The sequence below is a fragment of the Anopheles stephensi genome, chromosome 2 (assembly GCF_013141755.1).
Source record: "Anopheles stephensi strain Indian chromosome 2, UCI_ANSTEP_V1.0, whole genome shotgun sequence".
Lineage (NCBI taxonomy): Eukaryota > Metazoa > Arthropoda > Insecta > Diptera > Culicidae > Anopheles > Anopheles stephensi.
The window spans coordinates 24,392,406-24,406,154 of NC_050202.1; the positions used below are offsets into that span (position 1 = coordinate 24,392,406).

At 46.6% G+C, this 13,749-nt stretch overlaps 1 protein-coding gene across 8 annotated transcripts in view; it reads right to left on the reverse strand.

Annotated features, from left to right (window-relative positions):
- LOC118504750 (transcription factor SPT20 homolog) overlaps positions 1–13,749 on the reverse strand; it is an 83,890-nt gene that overhangs the window by 20,574 nt on the left and 49,567 nt on the right. Inside the window, exon 3 of one of the 8 annotated variants that reach the window (XM_036039665.1) lies at positions 2,736–2,888. The exons of the other annotated variants lie outside the window; for them this stretch is intronic. The gene's annotated coding sequence lies outside the window, so the exon portion shown is untranslated. The remainder of the gene's footprint in view (positions 1–2,735; positions 2,889–13,749) is intronic. 8 annotated transcript variants of the gene reach the window in all.

Here is a 13,749-nt window from a genome sequence, read left to right on the forward strand (position 1 = left end):
AATTCGATTGATTCGATGTACAAAAACTGTACGAAAAGCTTTGGAATGCGTGGGGCAACGCTATTAAATAAGTGTTACTAATGTGCTTACCCAGGCGCGTGTACAGCAACAGGTCCATTAGCTTCTCGCCTAATAGAAAGGCGGGAAACGACGAAACACTGGCATCGGGGGCACGTAAACAATCCTGCTACAAATTGTGCACACTACGTCAAATGGTGGCATTTGTTGCGCAACAGCCGCGGGCACAACAGGAATGCTCGCGCCTATGATGAGGTGTTTCAATTTGTAAATAAAATTATAACACATTTTTCAAAACAGCCAACTGTAGGGAAAAATTCCATTCCACTTCCCAAAGCATCCACACCTAACAAGGTCCGTCCCCACATTAGGCGCATGTGGTTCTACTGCTCCGCTTCAGCAGGGCAAACCCTTCGACCTCAATTGCATCGACGTTCTGGCACGATGCGGCAGCATCAGCCCGTGGCACAATTAATTTACCGCACCGGGGGCACTTAAAGGCGCGTCACGTTGACCTCCTCGGCGGTGTGCGAAGGAAGACCGCGCGACGTGCGCTTTGATCTGGTGCGATGATGATCGAGTGTAAGTTCCGCACCGATTCTCGATCGCATCTTGTTTCGATCCTGATGGGGTTGCACGTGACGTGTGGTTGGAGAACAGTTTGCGATGGCCTTTTCCATTCGTGTCAGTGTTTTGCAAAGCACTTAAGCACCACACACACTGTGACGTTTGGCGAAGGACGATCGGAGATAGTGTCATAGATACAGAGGAAGACATTGGCGATCAGATTCGCTCCTATTCGCTTGTTTATGGATCGTTAGATGCAAGAGCACTGGCTCGCGTCGTAGAATGGATCTGTATCAGCTGACAGGAAATGAGTAGGTTAATTCTTGAGGAGCTAATCGATCCAACATCTGATCATAACGTAAAGGAGTACTCAATTATTTGCCATTACTTAGATAATTGTGCTATAAGTTCGACTTTATGGCACCATATTCTAAAGAATTTTGCATGGAGGAATTTTGCACGTATAAAAGAGACTTGTTCAACGTATCCTCCTAATTGTGAAGGAAAATTATCTTGGCACATAAAAAGTGGTTTTAGGCTTGGTTTCTCTCTTCTTGGCCTGAAGACCTCTTACTCTTAGGTCATGCCTGCCATATCTAGCTTATTAGGCTTAAGTCTGCGTCTGATATTCAGTCCTCAACACGGGGAAACAGTCCGGAAAGGATTTTTTCGCCTGTCCTGCCGTGAGAAGATCGGCGCCGGACCTCTGCCACCGTCCCTTGGTTTATACAATTTAAAAATATGCCATAAAAGCCCATATGTTCTTCTTCTTCGATGGTACTACAACCTCGAGAGGTCTTCGGGCTGCCATTTCTGGGTTTCTGTGACTTGATTTTACCTATAGCTAGTTTGTCAGTCCTGCGTACGGTGAGGTGGTCTGGATGGGATTTGAACCCCAGCGCCGCTGTCACCTCGGCCACCGGACCACCTCAAAGCCCATATATATTGCCATACTCCAGATATCAGATCTACCTGACAGAAATTTGGAGAAATTCTATCGAGTTGTAGAATTATTATTTGAATGTTAATCAAGTAAAGAGCAGTGGGAAAGTTACCAAAATATAAATCCTTTCGTTATCCGTCAAACCAGCCTTAAAGTACCATAGAAAACCTCGTCAAACGTAGCCTTCATTCGACTTCAACTATCCCATTTCCTGCACCGACCAGCGGACACGATCGATGACGCACATGCAGATACGTAGTTTCATTCGATCAAAACCTTCCGGTTTCTTCTAATGCATGTTGTTTGCCCACCGTTCGACCGATGCCTCCAATGCTAATGCATCTCATCCATCTTCATCTTCCCGGCACGTGGTACGTACGTGATTGTGTCATATTTCATGCCTTCGAACGGATTAAATCCGTACCACCGTGAAGCCACGGACGCAAGGTGCAGCAGCAACGAGGTGGGGGAAAAAACATTGAACAGGCGGCCGGTTGCACAGCAGGGTGACAATTTCCCAATTTACCCAGGCGGTGTACGGGCGGCCTTCCCCCCCCCCCCCCCCCCCCCCCCGGTACTAATCAGCATCACACCGAACGAAACGAAAGTCGTGCGCGGCTGTTCAGTGAAACGGTGTGAAGCATATGCATCATTTCCGTTGATCGGACTCCCCGCGATCTGCATCCTTCTGGCACGGCGTGTAACGATCGCTTCTTCATACTGCGTACTGTCACGAAACGGAAGTATAGGCACAGGTCCGGTACATCGTGTACTGCACAGCATGACGCCGGGGGGGGGGGGGGCGCGCATCGGGAAAAACGGGTCGAGGACACAACCGAGGCTTTCGGTGTGAAGAATTTATAGCTACTTTCCACTGGAGCGGTTGGGAAAAACACCTCCAGCGCGTTGTGGGGAGGACTAATTGAGCATACAAAATACTGCCAGTGGGATGAAGCGGGGGTTTATGAATATGCGTCATTTGTCCACCCCGCACACATATGCGGAAGAGGAAAGTGGCCGGTTTAGCTTTTCATCTGGCCGTGCAAACAAACAGAGACAATTTATAGCGTTCGATTCATTCGGCCACTATTTTCAGGTTCATTTACACATTCGTTTACTATTATTCACGGTGCGTGACACGGAAATTGGTTGATTATTCAGCTTTCTAAATCTGCCTCTCGGAAAGAATTATAACTGTCAAACTTACATGTTAGATAGCTCTCTTCTTTATATGCTCCCTGTAACCGAGCTGTGTAAAGTGAGACATCAGGCTACCGTATCAGGTTTTCGGTTAATTTAAGCCTCATTTGTGTCAGTCGCTAAGGCGTCGTCATCTAGCGTCATCTTGTAGAGTAGTTACCTGCAACAGAGAGGAGAGAAAGCAGGACAAAATTAGCTTTATTAATCGGTCCATCAATTAGGTGAAGTATTTTATTGCCATTTAATTGATACGAAAAGCGGCTCGTCCATCATCGAAAACAGGGGGAAAAGATCAATGGCCGTAATGGTGCGCCACGTTTAATTACAGGTTGACGCTCATGTTAATAAAATGCAAATAAGGGTTTTCCAATCTCAAGGGGACGGTTTTGGTGTCACCAAAGGTCTTTAGAGTCGAAAAAAAAACAATAAGTCCTGTGGCATTTACCAGTACTTAAGCGGATGCTAATTTATGGATTACAAAGAGAATAAATAGCTGAAAGGATCATTCTGCCCTGCCCAAAAAGTAAAACTCTACCGGGAACCCAGGTGGCAACTAAACGATGTACTCCCTTTTTCCCCTATTGCATAATGTGATATTTCACATATTTCACACAGATAGTTAGTTGGGACATTTCTAGATTGTGTGCGCCAAAGTGCTGGCGCCATCGAGAGCACTTGAAGCGAATGGCATAAATTTGCCACCACTTGCTGACGGTGCAAACAGGAGTACAACGCTGGTTCGTAAAGGTGACCAGCAAACTACCGGGCCGGCGTATCAACAATCACGCGCCTCGTTGGACCATTTCTAGCAAGCACAATAAAACATGGAATATGGAGCTCCGGTTGGAAATACGACCACCACGACCGGAGAGTTCAGAGTTCATACCGAGTCCACCACCAACTGGTGGTGATGAAAGTTTATAGCAGGTAACCTAAAATGTGTATGTGATCGTGGAGTGAACGCTTCAACGCGTGGAAAGGTCGAGGTTATGTTGTGCCCGTCGGCTGACCTTTTTGGCGGCCCGCTGTGAGGGAATTAATTTTTCCATTTTTTTAATTCGAGCGTTTCGCAGCGCCACCACTGTTTATAGCGTAACGGATCGTTTTTAGCTCCAGCTTTAATCACCACCGAACTTTTAGCTTTTTGAACGATGGAAAGGTTTTTAACGGGAAGGATCTTAATCGTAAATAAATGTAAAATTGTGGTCGGTAGGTTATAATTATAGCACACTACATCAATATTATAGCAACACTCTTCACTAGCGTTTATAAGTACGAAACGAGGGGCTAGTTGACAGCTCGTAAATATTATCGGACAATTAAGCAGAATATTAGCTGCGTTTTTCGTTTGAGCTTAAACAAATCAATATCAATTAAAACTAAATTAATTAAAATCATAATTTTTAGCAGCTAAGGTTTAATTTGTGCTGCATTAGAATTCAATTTAATCGCTAGAAGCTATGCTTGGTCGCTTCCGGATATTCATTGCTACCGCAAAAAACGATCCTGACGTAATGTAATTTTTCTTAAATTTTACTGTTTAAATAAAAATGTTAAGTAAATTAAATTCAACCCTAAATTGATAAATTTCGTAAGTCGTTTTCGTTTTGATATTAAAGCTTTGAGGGATCTGTATTGCCATTACTGGCTTCTTGGACTTGATTAACTGGATAAGCTCTAACACGAGGAGCTTTGATAATCAGTCTTGAGAATGAAAACATTTTCATTCATGTTTTGTATTTACAGTAGAATTACAGATATGGACTACGGATCGATCGATTCCTAGTATAACTAACTTGCAATTGATTCCTCTCGCAACAACCTTGAGGATAGTCATTCCTAAAGACCCACGAAAGTTCTACACTCCGCCTGAGTGAACCAGGATGTCACTTGTCCGTGTGTCAAACGACGCAGAATCTTCTCGATCGGATTGACCTTAGTGTTTCAACAAAAAGCAACTACAGCCGCAGCGTCAGCCGTTAGCATAGTACGAGAACAAAGCGATGCATGTGGACTTCCCCAAGGCCAAGGGGAGGTTTGGCACGAACGTGAAAACTCCTTTCGCATCCGTCCGGCACCGGTTCGGGTTCTGCGGGTGGCGAAGCTGTGCCGTGCCGTGCTGCTTCGGCTGGCAGCCCAAGGTGAAATTCCTTCGCGCAATACCGTCCACCGTTCTGTTCGATTTCCAGCCGGCCAAGATCGATCGATCGATCGTGGCGCATCGGCGTTTGGTGATTCAATCGCGGCAGTAGGTCGCTTTGTGCGCGGTTTGGGTGGCGTACAACAACAGCCCAAGCCTCCCTCCCGAATACAATGGTGCTGCTGCGTGTACACGTCGTACACGCCACCAGGTACAACCGTAGGCACGTACCACCCAAATCCCCGGTTTTATCCACCCGGCTACGCCGTATTGGGGCGAGAGAATGCTTCAACCACAAAGTAAACATTCACCTGCAGCGTGCAAACGCGTGCCACCTTTAAGGGTCGTTATTTATTTTATTTCTGGGAGAGCGAAGGGGGAGAGAAGCGGGCGGGAGGGAGTGGTAAATGCGGAATTGGAATGGTAACAAACGCACCGCAAAGCACCAGACCAGCGGCTGAGTTTGGAGCCGTGATTTAGAGTGTGCCTCACCTTCGCACAGACCGATCTCGCACCATCATTAACAGTACGCCAGCAAGTACGCCATCGATTCGATGTCCATTGATGGCAAAACAAACCGTTTCATAATTAAAGTACCGGGCCCGCCAGGTCTAATTGAATCATAACAGGAGATTATTGGCCGAAGGAGGGCGCGGGCGGGGCGCAGGGCCGGCGTCTTGTTTGAGCGCTTGTGGTGCGCAGGTTGGTAGCCCTTCGGTGTCGACCATGCGCCGCATTGCGCCGAAGAATGGGTTGTAACACACAGGTTCAGCGTACTCTCACGCGACCATAGCTAATGAATTTAGTTCTACTCGATCAGGGCGAACGATGAGAAACAAGTGATGCTGTTTGCTTAACGCGGGGCCACTCGAGCACGAGGCTGGTGTGCAGAATAATGGATCGGGCACAATTTTTCGTACCACCGCGTAAGTGCATGTTTGAAATTAAATTAAATTTCAATTTAGCAACACGCAGCACGGCGGGGTACGCATTTGTTTATGCGGTTTTCAAACAATTTGTTACCTTGTCTTGTAATGCGTTCGGAGATGCGATAAATTCAATGCGTTCTCTTAGTACAATGTAGATGGTTAGTGGTTATAGCTTTTTAAAATTTAAACTGCCATAAATGCACGTTAGCATGCTATAAATATTAAGCATATGAATAAAACATACCAGATTGCCTGTCACTGATGTTTTTCTGCTAAATAGTGATGGGTATTACTTGCAAATTTTGTGGCAATTTTGAATAATCCTTTTGCTGCGCCATTAGGCTATTTATTATCAAAAAAAAAAAACGCTGGCTCTATCTTACTTGACTATAAGGACTTTGTTGTGACAGAATGTCAAAACAATTTTTGAGGAAATACTTTCATCTCTAGAGAAGAAAACTGGATTACTTATGGCCCGATACCTATGCTCAAATTTTTCTAAAAGCCAGATGATCTCTTCTAAGTTACAAGACCAAGACAACATGTTTTGGTTCTAGCTTGATTACATTCTATCCTAATATTCCATTTTCAGTATCTTCACGACACGAGCCATCCCCAGCCCAAACCATGAAAATAGTAGACTGTGAAGTCAAATTTGTCGCTTATACATTTTCAGTATCTTAGCCAAATTTTATTCAGAATCTAGCAGAACTCATCAGTTCTTTTTGAACATTAAGTGTTGTTTAGGCTCAACTATTCCTGGATGCTCAGGGAAATATCTGGTATAGTATAAGATGTCCTGTAATATCCGATTCCGATGATCCAGGATTCTCTTGACTAGAGATGAGGAATCCTAAGAAGCAGCACGCTGGAAATAACAATATCCAATATTGAAGATATATTCTTTTGGAATCCCGGCTTACCAGGCTTGTAAAAATGGCAATTTCTAACATCAAATGCCAGGTGAAGTTAGATAGAACACTCTTAGGGCCCTTTGCTATCACCAAGAGCCTGCGCCAGGGAGATGGGCTCGCCTGTCTCCTCTTCAACCTGGTGCTAGAGAGAGCCATCCGTGACTCAGAGGTGGAAACTTCGGGGATCATGACGTAGACATCATTGGTTTGAGGCTCTTCTATGTAGCAGAAGCTTACCAAAGGATCGAGCGTGCGGCACAGAACCTCGGGTTGGAGATTAACGAAGTAAAATCCAAAATGATGGTGGCAACACCAGCGACCCTGCTAAGAAACACTGAGTTACGCAGGGGTGATGTACATATAGGTGACCGCACCTACAAAGTCGTCCAAAACTTCACCTATCTGGGGTCAAAAGTCAGCACCGACAACAACATCGATGTTGAGTTACGCGCAAGGGTGCTGGCTGCCAACCGGTCATACTACAACCTGAGCAAACTTCTCCACTCTAACTACCTGTCGTGACGGACGATGCTGGAACTGTACAGAACATTTATACTCCCAGTACTCACATACGCCTCTGAAACATGGACTCTGTCCAAAACTGACGAAACCCTCTTAGCAGCGTTCGAGAGGAAGATGCTCAGAAGGATTTTTGGGTATGTCTGGAAGAACAATGGTGGAGCCGCTACAATGACGAGCTCTACGAGCTGTACGATGATCTCACCATCGTGCAGCGAATTAGACTCACCAGGCTGCGGTGGACTGGTCATATTACTGATAAAGTTCTTTTAGGTTGTCCACACGGACAGAGGAGGCGTGATAGGTCCAAACTGAGATGGAGTAATGGCGTTATCCCGGCCGTTTTGGCAGACGTATCAATGGCAGACGAAGGCGCTGGACCGTGAGCGGTATCGAGATTGTTGCAGCAAGCGAAGATCGCGATGCGGTTGTAGCGCCTGATAAGTAAGTAAGTAAGTAGTATTGAAGAACGATATGGATAACTGGATTTAGAGATGATAAGATCCGTGGTGCAATATGGTACAATGATAAAAGTACCAGTTTTTATCGTTCAGGACCTGTTTTTAATCCCATCCTGGAATTCTTCCTGTACACAGTATTGACTATCCAGGTATCAAGGCTTTGGTTCCAAAAATAAAGAAGAAATCCATCTCCATCTCCTTTCCAATAGAATTTCAACAGACTAGTAAGATTGTCCATTTTATTCTTCTACTTCCTTGGCACCATAATCTCAAAAGCACTCGGCCTGCCATTTCTGAACTTCCTTGACTTGATTTGAACCGTAGGTGGATAGTCAGTCCTGCGTACGGGGATGCGGTCTGGATGGGATTTGATCTGTGTGACGACCGGCCTCGCTATCGCTTCGTCCTCCAGACTACCGACCCATTGTCCATTTTAGCTCTGGCTATTTTATTTGTTTCCAACTCTTACGAATGCTTTTGAAATTTCTGCTCAAAAAGCCAAACTTATGGTAGATAATCTCATTTATCATCTACACACTGTCCTTGAAATTCCCCCCGTTCCAGCTGCTCCAAAACCAAACACTTACTTTAACTACACGCATTTACTGTAACAAAAAACCACCAACGGTGCTGTACGCAACACAGTTCAAACATTGCCTGCCTTTGCTGCTACTACTGCTGTCACCACACCCTATGACCGTTCGGACACACGTTCGTATCGTTTTAATGATCGGCTTACTTTCAGTTGCCCATATCGTATCACAACCAGCACCGCCAAACCATAATGTACACCTCCACAGCAGTAACGCTTCCAGCGTGCGCGCGCGCGCCCAGCGGAAAAGGTATCCTCGAGGACACCACCAGGCCGCACAACAGCCGATCCTCTGCACTATTTGACCACTCGGGGAGGTGTGTATGTTTGGCGCATGGTAGGCACGCGTAAATTATTGTCTCACAAATGATTATGTTTTGAGATCCGTATGAGTGTGAGTAGCAGGCTATCGGTGTGCAGGAAACACTCGCCCCGTCCGGATCATACGGTCAGTGGGTCATTGGCGCGGTGGTGGTGGAATTGGAATGCTTCTGGGAGCCAGACAAAGCAGAAAAAAGGAACGATTTCTGCAGTCACATTTCCGATGCTGACCTTCGGAATGGGTGGGTGGGTGGACCATTTGAATCTAATGGTCAAGATTGCGATCGCCACACGAATTGCAGATTTTATCTCCTGCTTTCAAGGTAAGTGAGTCAGTGCGATAGGCGATGTGATCTTAATGTTGCTCAAAATGGTGCTCCAGTAAGGGTGTTACCGATAAGAGCTTCCACGCAACGGCTCTAACCACCTCCGCACACAAAAGCCGACTAGCGGCCATCCATTAAATGTTTTTTCTACGCCCAACCGTGCACACGTCCCGGTTGGTCGAATGTCAAGATCTTCCGATTGCAAAAACCACCGCGAACCGTTTTTATTTCGTTTTCTTTACCGGTCTGCTCGCAAACTCCGGATCCGTGATCGCGCCGTAATGGTGACCGCACACCACGACCCGGCGCAACGGCCTCAGCAGAAGACACGCTCACCGAATGCGCGTGCCCAACAATAAGGAAGCCATCAAAAACTGACCGGGAGAGGGCGTCGTCGTTCAGTGTCGCAAAGTGGAGGCACGCGCTCGTCCGCTCGTTGAACCGAATCCGCCGACGAACCTGTCGGTCGAGTCCATCAACTTTTACCTTGACACTAAGCCACAGCCGTTCGAGGAAGAGGCTACCAGTTTTCGCTTACCTCGAGCTGGAGCGCGTTTTTAATTGCATGTTGTGGTGCGGTGCAGAGATGCATCCCGGCAGCGTGGTAGCCGCGTCCTCGGCGCATTATTTGCAGAGGCTCGGCTGTTGCTTCTGGTATTGGGCGGCCCCCAATGCCCTCACAAGTCATCGGTGAACTGTAATTTTTTCAGTCGAATCCGTACCCGGTTAGCTGCCCTGTACACCGGTAAATTGTACGGTTCATTACGCTTTCCTGTCTCGCGACGCAAGCCGGCCACTGTGTGTGTATGTGTGTGTGGTGTCGATGCGGAATTCCGTAATTGAGGCGAGTGCGGTCGCTACTGGACACAGGCAAAATGATCGTTCGTTTAGGTCCATTTAAGATGCAATTTTTGGACATACAAACCGCGGTGGAGCATTGGAGAGTGGTAAAGTTTAATGATTTCCTTTCGATTGCTGGTTAAGTGCTCTTTTAAAGTGGTTTAAATCGTGCTTTTAAATATTTGGACTGAGAACAAGCTACTCATTATCTGTTGAACTATACGACGATATTTGTTTCATGGATCTGACTCAAGCACTTTATTCTTAAATTAATTCCTAAAATTGAAAATAAGAATTCCTGAACACTCCTAGTTACCCAGGCAACGGTTCATCTGTGTAGCTTCAAAATGACAGTTTAACATCTGTCAGCTAAGTTCTGTGTCTAGCTTTAGAGGTAAAATTTCTAGCTCTCGCCCATAGCAATAGCCAAGAACGATTCTTTCAACATCACATCTCCACCGTAGTGATTCATCAAGACCGGCCACACACACACCCAACCCTTTTCACCAAGGTTAAACAAACACGCTGGCAGGCGTGCCTACTTTCGGGGACAACTTATTAGCTTCCATTAACTGTCATCCACCCAGCCGCACTACCGGCGGCCCCATTCGCGGGCTAATTAATATTCTTAATACGTTAAGCCATCGCCAGCTCACACTCCAACAGAACGCGGTTCCCGCGCGAGGCTTTTACGCGTCCAATTTCCGCCCTCGAATATTCAGCACCAGCCCCCGACACCCGACATCCGCCATTGCACAATGGCCACGCTGAACCGGAAAAAGGGCGCGCAGACATATACACATCAACAACTTCATTACGCGGCGGGAAAGGTTTGTGCGGCCACGCTGACAAATACGCGACGAGTTCTTCCGACTTCCGACTGCAAGTGCGGACGGCTTCGCAACATACGCCCGCCGTTGGGATTACAATGTTCGACATACTTTTCGCGCTCGTTCAGCGAACTTTGGCAACACGGGAATCAAGCGCACGGGCGTGCGGCTACGTGACGGCATTCGGTAAAATGGAGGGCGGTTCAGACAAGAGCGACGATATGGATCTGATGCGTGTAAGTTTACAAGGTAAAAGATTCAAGAAGGCCCCCCCTAGAATCTTTTGAGTGCAGCACTGTGGCCTGTCATTTTTATTGCACAGTGGGATTTTTTATGGTCATAACTCGTATTATATGAACATTGTGTATTGTTCCTTAATACTGTTACTGGACAGCGAGTAGAACATAAGTGAGAGATGAGTGAGTAGAACATAAGTAGCGATAATATACATTGTAAGATGTGATTTGAAATGTTATTATTCTTATTTTTCCTCCTTTTCTGAATATCTATGCCCGTTAACAAGTATCCATCGAACCAATGTTCCGTTACAGTCCGGGAACACCGTGTATGTTGTAAGCCTGATTGTTCCCTCCCAGCGTGACCAAAAATTATTACGTAGCTCCTGTAATCCAATATAAATGGTCAGGATAAAGGGAGGGGGATTTAATCGAATAATAAGCAATATTTCATTCGACTTTATTCAACCATTTTTGACCACACTGAAAGCACATGGTGAAGCTTTCGCAACGTGTACTGCGGATTGCATACATTTAGACGTAAAACGTATAGTGACGAACAAATTTTGTCAGGGGGGGCCTTCTCGAGTCTTTTACCGTTTACAAATTGGCATATTAGGTTGATTTAAGCGGTAGAAGTTGGTTCAGATATTTGAAGGTTCACGGGTAAATGTTCTATCTTAGAGGTAGGAATCTTAAATCCCGTAGATCACCCCGAACATCATACGCAAGAAACACACCTACTGTGTCAGTGATTCATTCACAGCTCGCCAAGTCATCGTTGTAGTCACCGGATCGGATCTTTACCTCCTTCACATTCACCCTTCACGTCACGTCATAAATAACACACGCATGCAGTAAAGACCCGACGGGAATGCTAATTGCTGCCACGCAATCCGCGCCAACACTCGCTTTACAAAACCCGCTACAAGTGCATCTCCTCCCAGTTCGATCGCACCGCACCACCTTTCAACGCCCGCTGTCTTTTACTGTTATTACGCGCGAATCCTCCGGGGGCTTCGTCGAGTCTCGAATTAGAATTCCACTCAGCTTAAACACACACACAGCACACTGGATCGATCACATCTCTTAGATATAGTCCGGTTCGTGCACCGGCCACGGTACAACTCACGCAACCGAAACCACCGTCGGGATTCGGGACCGCACGGTGACTGAAAACAGCTGATCTACAAGTGCGCACGTTAACCGCGCCCACCGAATCCTGTTCCGTTCCGTCGAAGATCGCCACCGTAGAAGTGAATGGTGCGAGCGCACTAAGCGTGGACTTAGTGGGAGGGATATCTGAATCGAAAGGATCACAGCAGGGTGGACAGTTAGCTGGGGGGGCGGGGTAGATTACAAATTTCCCTACAAAGAAGTTGGGGAGTCTAATCGAATCATGTTGGCTTAGATACGTCAAACGCCTAGAGCCGGAGAAGGGTGCTTAGAGATCTTGCAGTTCCTTAAACGGACGGGTCGTTTATGTGAGCGCGTCGTGTGGAAACCTTCACCCTTCAAAGGTGCGAATTAGGTGCGCAAAAATGAGAGTTCCGGAGTGTAACATGACCGTGGCATACCGATCGTTCCCTCAGATCGGTTTTTTGGTCCCTCGTACATTCTAAATGCATGCAGTTCGAAATCATGCTGTCTGTGTGTGAAGTGCGATCATGATGGTGATGATGGTGATTACCTTCATAATCGTATTAACACAATCGTCCAGTCGCAGCTGGACTTCGGAATGGGCTGTGAAGGAGTAAACGGGGTAGTCGTCTCGCTGGTATGCACTTCTAACAGTGACCACTCCCGGACTCCGGACATGAAGGTGAAAATTAGCTCTATTTACTGGGTGGCCCCTTGTTCGCTCCCTCTCGCATGACATGGCGTTATGTTACGAAAATGGAATCAATTCATCTTACCCCTCTAGGACACTCGTAGCGTCGTTGGATATCTAGAATATCCTTGAAGAATGCATGCGGCCCCCATCATTTCGGGGGTGGCCGCTCACTCTTCAACCAGAGTACCCCCCATATATTAGGTGGTTGCCGATTTCAGGGTTTTTCGAGTGTACTTCAACCAAGCTCGAAACGGTGGGCCGTGTGTGTATATCGTTAGCTCTTGAACAAATATGCATACCGCCACCACCACACGCGAATGCCTTCCCTTTAAGCGACCCTAGAGCGACATACAATCATTACCACCGCTTCGAAATGACACCGATCTCGCAGCAAAAGAAACAACGAGCCTGTTTAGCTTCCCTACCTCTCCCAAAGCGCTCGCCAGAAAATCTCGGGACAGCTAACAAGACAAATATTAAACTGACATTTTACATCTTAATTTCTCAGAAAGACCTTCTCGTCGGAAAGGGAATGCGTGTGCGTGCGTGAGCTGTGCGCGTGCGTTGATCGAGCCCGGTGATTGAACGGTGGCAAACGGACCAGTGACGGTGTGAAATATTGGAAACCTTTAAATCTGCAGCCGATGGAGAATGTCCTTCCATTCGTGGCAGGACTGATCGTATCGGAAAAAAGGGACAGCGGTCATAAATCCTTGACCCGCTCTCCAGCTGAGCGCGTTGACAGAACAATTTTATTTTTTGGGGTGGTGTCACTCCCACAAGAATGTCTCTATTTCAAGCGAGATCCTAATCTTGCGTTGTAATCGGCTCGTTAAAGAAAATCCATCAAATTTTAACACGAGTCTAGGAGCGAGTCTGGATTCAAAAGATCCGACGCGAAGATTAAGACTTATTCCGTCCGTGTAAAAGTGATTGAAGTAATGCGGTGCTCTCGAATTGCATCAATGACGTTCGATGACGATAGACCTCCATCGATGTTTCGCTAATAAAACCGCAGCACCAGGAACTGCCGCCTACCAGCTCAAGGACGGCCCATGACGACGATTATGAGACGTAAA